This window comes from Hipposideros armiger, unplaced genomic scaffold, assembly GCF_001890085.2.
Source record: "Hipposideros armiger isolate ML-2016 unplaced genomic scaffold, ASM189008v1 scaffold_99, whole genome shotgun sequence".
Classification (NCBI taxonomy): Eukaryota; Metazoa; Chordata; class Mammalia; order Chiroptera; family Hipposideridae; genus Hipposideros; species Hipposideros armiger.
The window spans coordinates 841,806-854,456 of record NW_017731449.1 but is presented as its reverse complement, the minus strand read 5'-3'; the positions used below and the strand labels follow the sequence as shown (position 1 = coordinate 854,456).

The 12,651-nt window shown below is 43.4% G+C and overlaps 1 protein-coding gene across 27 annotated transcripts in view; it reads right to left on the bottom strand.

Annotated features, from left to right (window-relative positions):
* The window catches only part of NRXN3 (neurexin 3), a 1,587,373-nt gene that overhangs the window by 1,061,246 nt on the left and 513,476 nt on the right, over positions 1–12,651 (bottom strand). The window lies entirely within an intron of this gene.

Here is a 12,651-nt window from a genome sequence, read left to right as displayed (position 1 = left end):
AGTGGGAGGAGGCAAAGTGTATCTCCCACGGGGAGCTCTTCCCATAATGAAAGGTGGAAGGCCAGCCGCACTGTTTCAAAAGGTGGGAGTGGCTGGCCTGGATATACCTGCCTGCTTCCTTCCATGCTTGCCTGTCTGTTCACCTTTAGCAACATTGAGGCCAGGCCCCTGCCTAAGGGGGCTCCTGGATGACTTACCTCTAGGTCCATCCTAACTCTGCCCCCAGAAAATCCTAACCTCTGCGTGTGTGTCGGGAGGTAGAGAGGAAGAATGTTCAGCAACCAAATTACACCAAATTTGTCAGATAATAAACCAGAATTCTAACTTTAGTAGAGTAACTCTTCGAGTTAGTCCCATCCATTGAGACTTTCATTCAGGCTTCCACTGCTTTCCTCCCCAGACACAGATTGAGCTCCTTTTCTATTCTGGGTACTAGGATGCTTGATCCAGGCTTGATGGCTCATAGTACAGTGCAGGCGGCAGGCAAGAGAAACAAAATTTAAAGAGGTCTAGTTTACCGGCTGAAGAGTATGTGAGTGTGTGTGTGTGTGTGTGTGTGTGTGTGTGTGTGTGTGTGTGTACACATGTTGGCATGGATGTAGGTGGGAGGTAGGGTATGCTGGATAAATTGTGAGAGGACAAAATGGGGCCTGACCTGCACCCATTTCATGCTTTTGTGGACTGGCCCCATGGAGCCTTAGAATTCCTCGCCTGCACTTAGGAGCCAAGGAGGTGGGCAAAAGGAAGTGGAAGATCCTGACTGCTTTCTGGAATCCTGAATTTACTCCAAATGGGCAGCTTCTATGTCGGCTTACTCCTTAGGTCCACACCCTGAACGTCCTGAAGCAGAGAATGAACTGGGTTGGAGGATAAGCAAAAAAGGCCCCTCTCCATTTTCCACAGCTCTTTCCTGCTCCCACAATACCTAATCCCACCTCCAAGACCTTCCCTATTAAGAATGACAAAGTACAGTGGAAAATCTGATAGACCAGGTTTAGTAAAATCTTAACCTCTATGATTTGTGACCATGGCACGTTATGTAATCTGAGCCTTGGTTTCATTATCTTAAAACTATGAATGATACCACACATTTTATGAGCTTATTCTAAAATTTAAATTAGAATAATACTACTTCTCCATGTAGTCAACACTTAAAAGTTACAGATATTGTGCTAGGATTTTTACATAATCCTTTTATGTAAGCCTCACAAAAGGCCCATGGTACAGGTCGGAAGACTGAGGCTCAGAGAGGTTCAAAGCACACTCAAGGTGGCACAATAACGACCGATGGAATCGGGATTCATATCCAGCTCTGTCTGACGTCAGCCTCCTGCAACTTAAGCACCAAATTACACCTGGCACGTAGAAGGTACTCAGTAAATATGAATGCCCTTTTCAGACCCCATTCTGTGTGAGTCTCAGTGGCTTTGATAGTGTTGCTACAACCCTGACCTCCCTTCAGCGTGGCCTTTCAGGGGTTCCCCGCCTCTTGGAGATGATCAGGAATCTGGATGTTCAGGCCACTTCTTTAAGGATCTCTTTTTAAGCAGATGTGTTGACAATGTAAGGTTGGGCTAATGAGACTTTCCAGACCATAAGCTGCTAACTGTAAATTAATTGCCTAGCCTATTTACAATAAATAAAGGGACTATTACATGTGAAAAAAAAAATCACAAAGACCCAGTGGGCACGTGCAGAAAGGTTCTGCGTTGCACTGCACAAACATCCCACTGTCAGCTACGTAGGAAGACCACGCCAAAGGCACAGAAAGCTAGAGCACATCCTGACACTGCTTTAGGGTAGAGCGCTCTGGCCCAGGATTCAACATAGGGATTCGCTAGAGCCTGTGGGAACAGAGAAATGTTCCCATAGAGTCCACACAGTTTAGCAGATATTGGGTTAGACTCAAAACCTCAGAGGTTCTTTCCAACTATAAATATGAATCTGTAAGTTCTGATAAAAGAGTCGTCCCCCTCCCAACCCCCAATAGACATTATTTTTTGAAAGATTTGTATTGTGAAATTGGGGGAGGGGAACAGCATTGGGGAATTGGGGAAGAGGAACAGACAAGTTGCTGTCCTTTTGTTCTTCAGTCTAGTTGTGGAGGACGTCACTTCACTGGCCCAAGTTGGTACCATCATTGTGCTCTTCCCGGCTGAGGCAGATCAGTCGCCGGCCACTGGATGGCCGCTCACAGCGGCTTTTGGCAGCTCATGCTGCCTGCCAGCCACTCACACTGGCTGCCGCCTCACACAGTAGCTTATGGCAGCCCACTGCAGCCCCACTGCAGCCTGCACCATCACCAGCAACTCACGGCAGCCCAGCTCCAGGTCGAGCTGTTGGTCACCATCTTAGCTGTAGAGGGCGCAGCGTCACTGGCCCTCATGTGGGATCTGAACCGGGACCCTGCTGCTCAGAGCTGACGTCCCAAGCCAACTCCTAACCAACGCGCCACTCAGCCGGCCCCCAATAAACGTTTTTATCACCTGTACAGCTACCAGGACTTTTACTCTTGAATCTCTTCTCCTTCCACTTCTGCTCTCAACACCCGACTTTGTGGATTTCCACAGAAGGACCCATCTGACAATGGCTGGAGAAGCTGGAATGTTTATGAAAGGAGTTTCATTACAGACTGAGAAATGGGGGAAGAGGAGCAGAAACAGCCAGCTGGAGATAGGGTCCCTGTGAGCAACAGCTTGCCACCACATGTGGTGACATTAAGAGCAAGCCATGGACAGTGTAGATGCCTGATCACTGCAGTGTACATCTGAAGCTGAAGCTGAATAATACTGAATGTCAACTATGATTTTATGTAAATATATATATATATATATATATATATATATATATGTCACAGAATGTAGAGTACAGCATAGGGAATAGAGTCAATGGAATTGTAATAGATATATACGATGATGTCAGGGGGGTAGTAGATTGGGGAAGGATGGTTATCACTTAGTGAGGGGTGTAAATGTCTATTACATTGTTTTGTACACTGGAAGCTAATAAAAAATAAAATAAAATAAAATAAAAAAAGAGCAAGCCACTATCTTCAGACCCAGAAAGGAAGACTTCAGGGGGTGGGGAGAATTCAACTAAGCAAACATCAGAGCTGTTATCTTTCCTTCACAACGTTGCTGATGAAGATAAAGAACATGCTGGCCTTTGCTGGTGTCCATATGTAGCCCTGGGAGACCAAATGAAAACAATATTCAAATAATACCAGTGGGCCACAGCAGGAAACTCCAGACATGGGGCCCACAGTGAAGATTGGAATCTGAAAGGCGCTGGGCTTTCTTTCCTTAGGGACACAAAGCGGGGGAGTGTGCTAATCCCACAGATTTCATAAGGTTTCTGATTTACTGGCCTCTCCCAAGGCTCTGTTGGGGTTTGTCATTTTGATGAGAATGCCTTGCTGTAAAGGTTAAACATGCTAAGAGGCATGAAATGATCTTCTCCAAGAAAGACTGCATCTCCTCACCAGAGAAATAGCTGTCCAATAGCCCACACAAAGGGGCCTTTCAAGAGCCCTTTATACCCAGGGTTTCCAGCCCTACATCCCAGATGCACTCGTCATTCCAAAACCCTCTCTGTTGGGCTGGATTTATATGTTATGTGTGGGGTAAGGTGGGATGGGTGATAAAAAGAGAAGAGAAATCTATACATGTCTTTTCCTTTCATATGTCTGCTCTGTAAATCAATTGACATTTCAAGTAAAATTTACCAACAGAAATACATTCCTGGAGATTGACCAAATGCCTTTGCTACAATGCCACAATTCTACTGCTTAATAGGTGATGGGGACACAAACATGTATCTTCACAAAATATGCACAGATGCTTCTCGTGTATATTTCTTGAAAAATCCAACTATAGGGGAAACAAAATGAGGGACAATGAACATTATATTATATTCTTTGGGCAACTCATTTCCTACGTGGAGGCCTCAGTTTCCTCATCTAAAATTGGGGGTGGAGGGGTTGTGCTAAGTAATATCTGAGCCTTTAGCAAGATCAATGATTCTATGACCCTTTAAACCCTGTCTGGTTTTCTTGGGGTCAATCAGTGTTGGGTTTTGAGTTTGGGCCTTCTGTTCATGACTGTTACATGTCTGCTGTTTCTTTCCAATGGTGATCCCAGATTGGATTACAGGACTCATGATAAAATAGAGAAACATCTCAGAAACTAGAGGAAAACTATATGCATGCACTCTATGTACACACAATTACACAACCTTAATATTGGGCATCACTGCTGTAAAGTCTTCATGAGACCAAAATACAAAGAAGTTAAAATATGACTTTCCTAACTCTAAAAAAAGGAATCTTGTAGCCTAACCTAAAATATGGCCACTTTTAAAGAAACTACATTTTTTCAGTCAAATATATGTAAATCTTGGTTGAGACACTCATAGAAACAATAAAGCGTTTTAACATAATTCTTCAAAATCTGAGCCATGTCTAAACTCCAAATACAAGCCATTTTGAAGCATGGAGAAAAGCATGTTTCGTATGTTCCCTTCCAGAACCTTCCTTCCACTTTTAAGTACTAGCTTATGTCATGCATTTAAAATGCAAAAATCATATCTGGGTCATTTCTACAACACAAGAAAAAAAAACAGAATAGAAACACCAGCCAACCATTTATTTCACCCTTGAATCGCCGAATTCTAGATTCAGAAAGGGGCGTGTTGGCTTATTATCTATGTGAGCACACCATACAATTTGACTCTATAACAGAGGGACCCAACAAGCCAATTAAGCAGCCACGGTTGATATTCTCAGTGGTAAATATTGAAACTGAGGCACCGAGAAAGGCTAAGTCACATATGTTTAGAGTGGGACCAGCCTGTGCAGATGACTCCTAGCTACATCCTCTCGTTACCTCACTCCTCCCCACTCCTCCCAAGAGTCTTCAGCTAACTCAAGATGGCTGAATAGTACAGAGAAGAAATAGTACAGGGCTTCTATGGCCAAACCCCTGTACTAATGCAGTCTTAGCCACTCTTCAGCTGTGTACAATTGGTTAGTAACTCCTATCAACATTGCCCCTTAAATCTATTAGACGTGTGCTCAGAAAGTGACCTCCATTCTCTCTACGTCAGTTATGGCTCTCATTTCTCATTCCTGAAATAATACAAATGCGAACTGAACTAATGCATACTGGTCCGTGGAACTACTTACTGCCTCCTACATCCCATCCGTCCTCTACCAGAGTGATGTGAACCTGCTGCCCCATTGATAAAAAGTCCATGCCTCCTACAAGATAAGGTCTAAACTTGTTGGGAGAGCAAACAAGCTACTTCACTCCTCTAGCCACACCTTCTAAAACATCCCCTCAAATTCCTTTCCCTCACTCCTCAAAGCTTAGAGTCCATCCAGAAAGAAAACTTCCTGTTTACCAAAGTCAGCTTTACATCTCTATTCTTTCTACACAGAACAGTTTTTCCTGCCTGGTCTACCTGGGAGATTCCTGCTACTTCATCAAGCCTCAGCAATAGTGTCACCAACTCTGTGACACTGTACACGATATTTCTCTCTGCGTTTGTGTTCCACCTTCCTCAGCTATTAGAATATATTGACGAGTTTATGAGGAGCATCGCAATCAATGCTTTCAGATCCCCATGGCTCAACACAGCCCCTGGCGCACAGTAGGTGCTTTGGAATGAATGAACTGGGCCCTTAATTTCTTCATCTAGAAAATGAGATTACTAATACTCAGCCTGCAGAGTGGATGTGAGGGTCCATGTCCCAGTGCATATTAAGAAATTAACATAGAGCAGGCACATCATTTCTCTCAATAAATAGTAGATCTTTTTAACTTTCTTTTCCTCTTAATCCAGACTGGAACAAGGAAGAATGGATCTATCTGTGAAAAGACACATGGAGCCAGAGATGCTAAATGAAGGCTATGACAATCCCCTCGTGCTGCATTTTGAAGCATTTGTTTCTCATAATTTAGCAGCATCTCAATTTATTGCATCCATAATGGGCAGCTGTCTGCTGGCAGTTAAGCAGCTTTTAGCAAAGGCAGTAATAAAGGTAGAGAGCAGCAATATAAATGGCCGCCGTGTCCCTGCATTTAACAGCACCACAGCCAAGAGCAGGTGTGATGCAGCTCTAAGCAGCTGTCACGCGCTGCCCCAAGTGCTGACCCTCACTTTCTCAGGCTAGACACAGGCCAAGCTGTAGAGTTTTCAAAGCTCTCAAAAGCCCCCAGCCTGTCCTTCTGAGACTCCTGGAGCTTCAAGACTCCAGAACAACTAGAATCTCCTTCTCTGATTCTCTTTTTTTGGAGTAACAGGAGCAGCTGTGATCAGGAGTAGCTCAGATCCTGACCTGGTGGAATAACACTCAGGGAAAGTTCATGGGCTATGGGACAATTTCCCAGGATTACACAGTACTGGGCCTGTGGAAAGGGAAGCTGGAAAACAGGACATGAACAAGAAGGGGCTGAATCTGAGCACTGCTATGGTCATCACCAGTGATCCATCTGTATGACTCAAGCACCAACTGATTAGAAAAAGTCAGGGCACATGTTGGTTGAAGTTGATGAATTGTGTATTTCTTGGGAAGCCCCTTTCTCTGATACATGTTATTACCCATCAAAAGTGGGTAAACAATGGGCCTAAAAGGAAACAGCCTGTTAATTGTTCTTAAGAAACCCAAGATTGTGTTCATCAATCCATTAATTAAAACGTATGTGTCATGGGCCTGCGTAGTCCCAGTACATCAAGGTATTCATTTTCTTAGATGAATGAATCAGAGGTGACAACTTCATTGCAGTACTGATGAACTAAGCCCAGCCTCCTGACCCAGAGAGTGCTGCAGACTGCAAGGAACAAGGACTTGCATTCCTGTCCTGCCCTTCACTCCCCTTCATCCCTTGTCTCGGGAAAAGGGAAGACATTGCCAAGCCGATGACATTTGAGAATCACAGAGTTTACAACTGGAAGAGCCCTGAGAGCATGAAACCCAATTGCCTCATTTCATTTTTGCGTAACAGAGACACCAGAGGATCCAAGACTCTCAAGATCACCTATCTACATAAAGGGCCTGGATATTCCTGGGAAATGCAGCAGACCTTCAATGGTAATGGAAACACTAACAGCAACCAGTATTATTATATTTGACCTTGGAAGCCAGAGTTTCTTTTGTTCCGACACCACTGAGTCAATCTGAGCAGACCCCAGTGGATCTAGAACCAGTTATAAAGCGATATATCATGTTGGACATATTTTACTTTCTAATTGTTATATTTTTCTTTCCTACAATTATTCCCTGGATTATTGACCTTGGTAAATTGCATTACAATTTGCAGATTACTTCTCTATCCCCTCCACAAGAAAGCGAGCTCATATGAGATCTGAAACCATGTCTTCTACAAAATTGTATCTTCCCATCTTAGCTCACCAACCCTGGTAGATTGAAGAGCTAGATACCCATTTATGGAATTGCTATGTCAACATTGAAGTTAATTCCAAAGAAGCATCAGAGCTTTATTTCCTATAATTTGAGGGGCCAAAAGCCACTGAAACAAATACTTAAGATAGGAATGTGTTGAGTATGCAGACATTTTAATAATCTAACACTCTAAGGAAGGTACAAAATGAACTTGAGCTTTTCATACTCATATGGCATGATATTCCAGTTATCCAAAGAAGAGATCAGGGCCGGCCAAGTGGCTCAGTTGGTTAAGAGCTCGCTCAAGAGTTTGAGCTCTGAGCAACAGCGGTTGAGTCCAGCCCAAGCTGAGCAGCCGCTGAGCTGCCAACAGGTAGCAGGATGGCTCAGCTTAAAAAAAAAAAAAAATTTCTGTTTTTCAATATTGTGATTAAGATACCTATCAGGTATTCAAATGCAGATGTCAAATAGGCAAATAGATATAGGAATCTGGGGTTCCAAAAAGAGTTCCAGGCTGGAGACCCTGACTTCGGAGTCACTGACATGTGGATGACCTTCAACACCATGACAATGGATGAGGGCACCAAGGGGCATGTACAGACCAAGGGGAGCCCCAGTACAGAGGATAGGGCCTCTCAGCATTTAGTAACCACATGGTATGTGTATAGCACAGTGCTAGGGACCATGGGGAAACAAATATACTTAATATACTGTTTTTCCCTCGATGACTTTACAATATAACCTCTTTCACATACACAAGATGGAAAGTCTCTTCAATGTAATGAAACATGCAGTGTATTTGGCATCAAGAACATGAATTTTAACCTTTCAACAGCTATTCTAAGTTAAAGTCATGTTCGCTTCTTAGGGCTTCCAATTCCTCACCTACTGAAACAGGATTAGATATAGATAACATCAATGCTATCTGCCAGCTCTCCTATTTTCCGATGACATGATTTCCATGTGGCATCAGAAGGACACATTCAGCCTCATCTAAAGGCAGTGTCCCACCCTTCTCAGGCAGGACGTGCTACCACTGCTCCAGGAGCACACAGCAGCAATCAGAGGGGTTGGCTGAAAGGGAAACCCCTGCGCTGGAAGGGGGAGCAGCTGGGGCCTGCACTCATTTCCTGTGGGAACAAGAGTCATTTGAGAGAACTCAAAATATCTTTCACCCTTGATTTTCAGCTGGTGTGTATGTCAGATGAATGGAATCCCGGGGACCAGTGACAAAAGCAGATTTAGTCTCTCCATCACATTTTCTTAGTTCTAAAAATCAATATTCTCAAAAGTGTCCAATTTCTACGATTCTATGATTCCAGGAAATGTTTTCTTTTATCAGACTGTAGTTGCACCTGGCTGGACATCTATAATGGGACATGGCCTTCTGGGTCAGGGTACCCCGAGCTTTCCCATGGAAGAGCACTAAGGAAATGGTTTAGTAAGAGTCGTATCTATTCTAAGTGACTGCCCACCTGAACAGAGCTCACTGGTGGAGGGACAGACAAAAGAACCAAATGACAATCAGATTTCCTTTTTGGAAGATGTAAACTCTGATTGGAAAACTGCAGACCCTGGAGGTCAGGAGAGATGAATCACTTCGACCGCAGTGCTTTGGGGTCCCCAGAGCTGCCCTGCCTCCCTTTGTAAGGTGCAGTTAGTGAGATCTCCATCTGATCGATGCTTCTCTAGGTAATCATGCAACAAATCCTTTCTTGACTCTGTTAGCCAAAGTCGATTCTGTAGCTTACAGCCAAGAAAAGCTCAGTTAGTCATTACTAGCATCCCCGTTTTACAGATAAGGATCCCAAGACTTAGAAGAATTAAGAGAGACGTTTGTAGCAAATCACCTACCTGTTAAGCGACAGAACCAATACAGGCGTCAAGTTCCATCTGACTCTAAAATTCATGCCATTAACCACTAGGCAATCCTGACTCTAAGTGCTACCTGTACATTATTTTTCTTGTCATAGGGATGGACTTGCGCTGAGTCCTGTTTTTTTTTTCTTGCTAAATACATTCAGAAAAAAGTATCCAAAGAAGAGGGTAGGATCTGTAGTGGCCTCAAATTAAAGCTTGATGGTCCACAAATCAAACCCAGAGCTTTCCCTACTGATACTTGGCTCCCACTAACTAAATGGTTTAGCTACACTGGCAAGAAGAAGATGCCTGTGTTGTCCCAGGTCAACTGATCATGTCTTCTTAAGATAGACAAGCTAGGCTGCTTCCTCTGTACAATAGGACTTCACAGGATGACAAGTGGTCCTCCAGCAGATTAAAGCATTTCAATCAAACTGATTGGTATTAAGTAGTTAAAATAGGCCTTTGCTTTTTAGGTCATAGAGACAACTCCCACGTCGCTGTGGATAAGAAACCAAAATAGCTACAGCTGAACAACTGGGACGAATAGAACATTCTTCTTAGAATAGTATCAGATTGCAACCAAGAAAACCTTACTTAGCTTTTTTCTGAAACTTTAGATGCTGAAAAATCTAAATATGACATCAAGCCAATTGTCACATGTCAAGATTTAGAGTTGCTCATCTTCACAGGCACCAGAAAGCACTCTTGTGAGGGTACAAGCAAGAGACATCCATTTTTACTCCAAAAGAAGGATGCTCATGCAAATTAATCTTAGTCTCATATAGTCATGGATTTCCTAGTTCTCTTGCTTTATTCCCTCATCTTGGGCTGACAGGTTTAATCTGGGAGTTGTCTCTTCGATTGATCTGCTTGCTTACTTTGCTTGAGTTCTTGAGCTATTTTGATCTATGTTCTCACCTGGGCCATCCCCAACTCTGCTTTTTCTCTGTATACCAGTTTTCAGCATCCCACCAATGTTTTCTCCATGGTGTATAAACAAGTGCCTCTTTCTAACACTACTGTTCCTGGTGTAGGGCCAACAATATCAAGGAATTGACCCCACTATGAAGTCCAAGTACAGGACAGAGTTTGGGCTAGATGGGATACCTGCCTTAGGAACTGTCTTAAACTCATCATGTTTAGTATAAATGATGTATTCTAGGCTTAGGATTAATGCTTCTAGAAGACAATTAGAGAGAGTGGGAAAGTGAGTGACCAGGTTGATAGTGTTATGATGGGTGGGGCAGCATTCCTTGATCCAAAGGGGATCAAACTTCTGTATAAAAAAATCTTAACTCTTTTCCTTCACCATTCTTCAGAAGTGCCTATAGTGAATACTCAGGGTGACAAGTAGAGAAAGGCAATACTTTTCTTAGAAATAGGACACAAGGAAATCCAGGAAATCTTGGGCTCCCTTTTCCCAACTATCACTACCCCATACAGACATGGTCTCGCCCATCTGTGTGCCCCACTGTCCTTTACAGACATCTAACACAACATCCACAAATGTTAGCACATTTCCCACATTTCCCTGTTTCCCTGGGGGGATTATATGCCCCTTGATCAAAATCAGGGGCTGTGTCAGTTATTTCTATTTTTTTTATTTTTTGCAACTCCTATATCTAATACAATGGCTGGAACATGCTAGAGTTTCAATAAATGTCTGCTCCATATGTGAGAAAAATGAATAAAAAATACTCAAAAGCATCTCCCCTGAGGAATCAGTTTTGATAAAGAAAAACAGTGTCATTGGGAAGCTCTATTTCCTTTGCTAGCAGAGTGCAGTCCTATCCTTTTTACACTCCACTGATTCTTTCTGAACATGGTGTCAGGAACAATACAGGGCCAAAAAACAATTAGTGGGGGAACAAAACAATCAGTTGCACCGTCTGGAATTTGAGCGATGTATAGATCAAATGTCTTCAATTTGCTAGGCTCCTTCTCATTGGGCCAGAATGGATGACTGTTGGCTGCACTGTACCTGGAATAATTATTCCTCATCTATCCCCAATCAGCTGCCTTTTAATGACTAGTCAGAAGTGACAACGCAAAATGTGCAGTGACTTTCACTGTACTTGACAAACCTTGGACCAACTCCCATTGATCTGCCCTTGGGATAGGTGAGCTCAGAGACACCTTGCACAGATGCCTACAGTCACCACTGCCTATCTTCAGCAACCACAAGGCCCTTGAGTTAGGAAGAGACCCAAGAGGATGTGTGAGATGTCTAAAGTGGCCTTCAGTTCCTATACTACTTTAGATGGTGGAAGACCTGAAATAAAATACCCTGACTTCCAACAAAACTGTCTCATGCATCTCAGAGGTTGGATGACCTTTCTGTCTACCCAAACTAGCACCAAGACAGTTCACCCTCCAAAGAGTTTTGGAACGTTCAGAAGCTTGACAGACTGACCAGCCCCATGAAGCCCACTTCCATTCTAGATTGCTGCCTCCTCGTCTTAGCTCATGTTCTGATTGGTGTTCCTTTGAAAATTCAATGAATCTGAATTTAAACTCCATATGTCTCCAGAAGGCTCTTTCTCTTTCACTCCAATGTCCTATATCCTGTTTTTGGTCCAGTGGTAAGGAATATTTGCAGTTTTCTTGAAACACACCTTAACTAGTGTTATAGTTGACCTCACAAAAACCATTCCCTGAAAACATCTTTGACTGGTCATCCAGTTCCTGTCCCAGGATATCTCCTCATCACCAGACTTAAGATACTTGGACAGTTCTGGCCACTGGTAGCTTTTAAGGATGAGACCGTGCAGGTCCCTCCTCAATATCGTCTTCTCTTCTCTGAATCGCAGCATCCTCTTAGCCTGATCCACCAGCAGGGCCCATGCCACTGCCTCGCATCATTTTCTTACTACTTTTTGCACAGATATCTCAACTCCTCAGCTTAATAAATGATAAGCTTCTTGAGGGCAGTAACTACCTATTACAGATGCAGTATCCACACAGCCCTAGAGCTACACCCTCAGAAAATACTTGGTAACTATGCAGATTAGCCTTTTACATAAAATAGAGGCTGACAACCCCTGGACAGCCAGCTTGATTCTGTGTGCTTGGCATATAAAACAATAAACCAAGCTGCAATCTGGATGTGGCTTACGGACTGGAATTTTTGTGTCTTGATGTTGTCTTATTACATACCTTCATCTCTGCCCTTTACTCAAACTGTAAATTCAGTGCAAATGTAAGATACTAAAGTGGTGAGTAGAAAGGGGCTCCTCCTGGCATTCTGGCCTTTTCTAAGCCATCAGCCCCACCCCACCCCCGTTCACTTTCCATCTCTTCAGCCACCTCTCCTACCCTTCTCCCCACATCACTCCTCACTCCACTCTGGACTTTGTTCAGTTCCTCAGTTGTGTCATGGTCTCTTA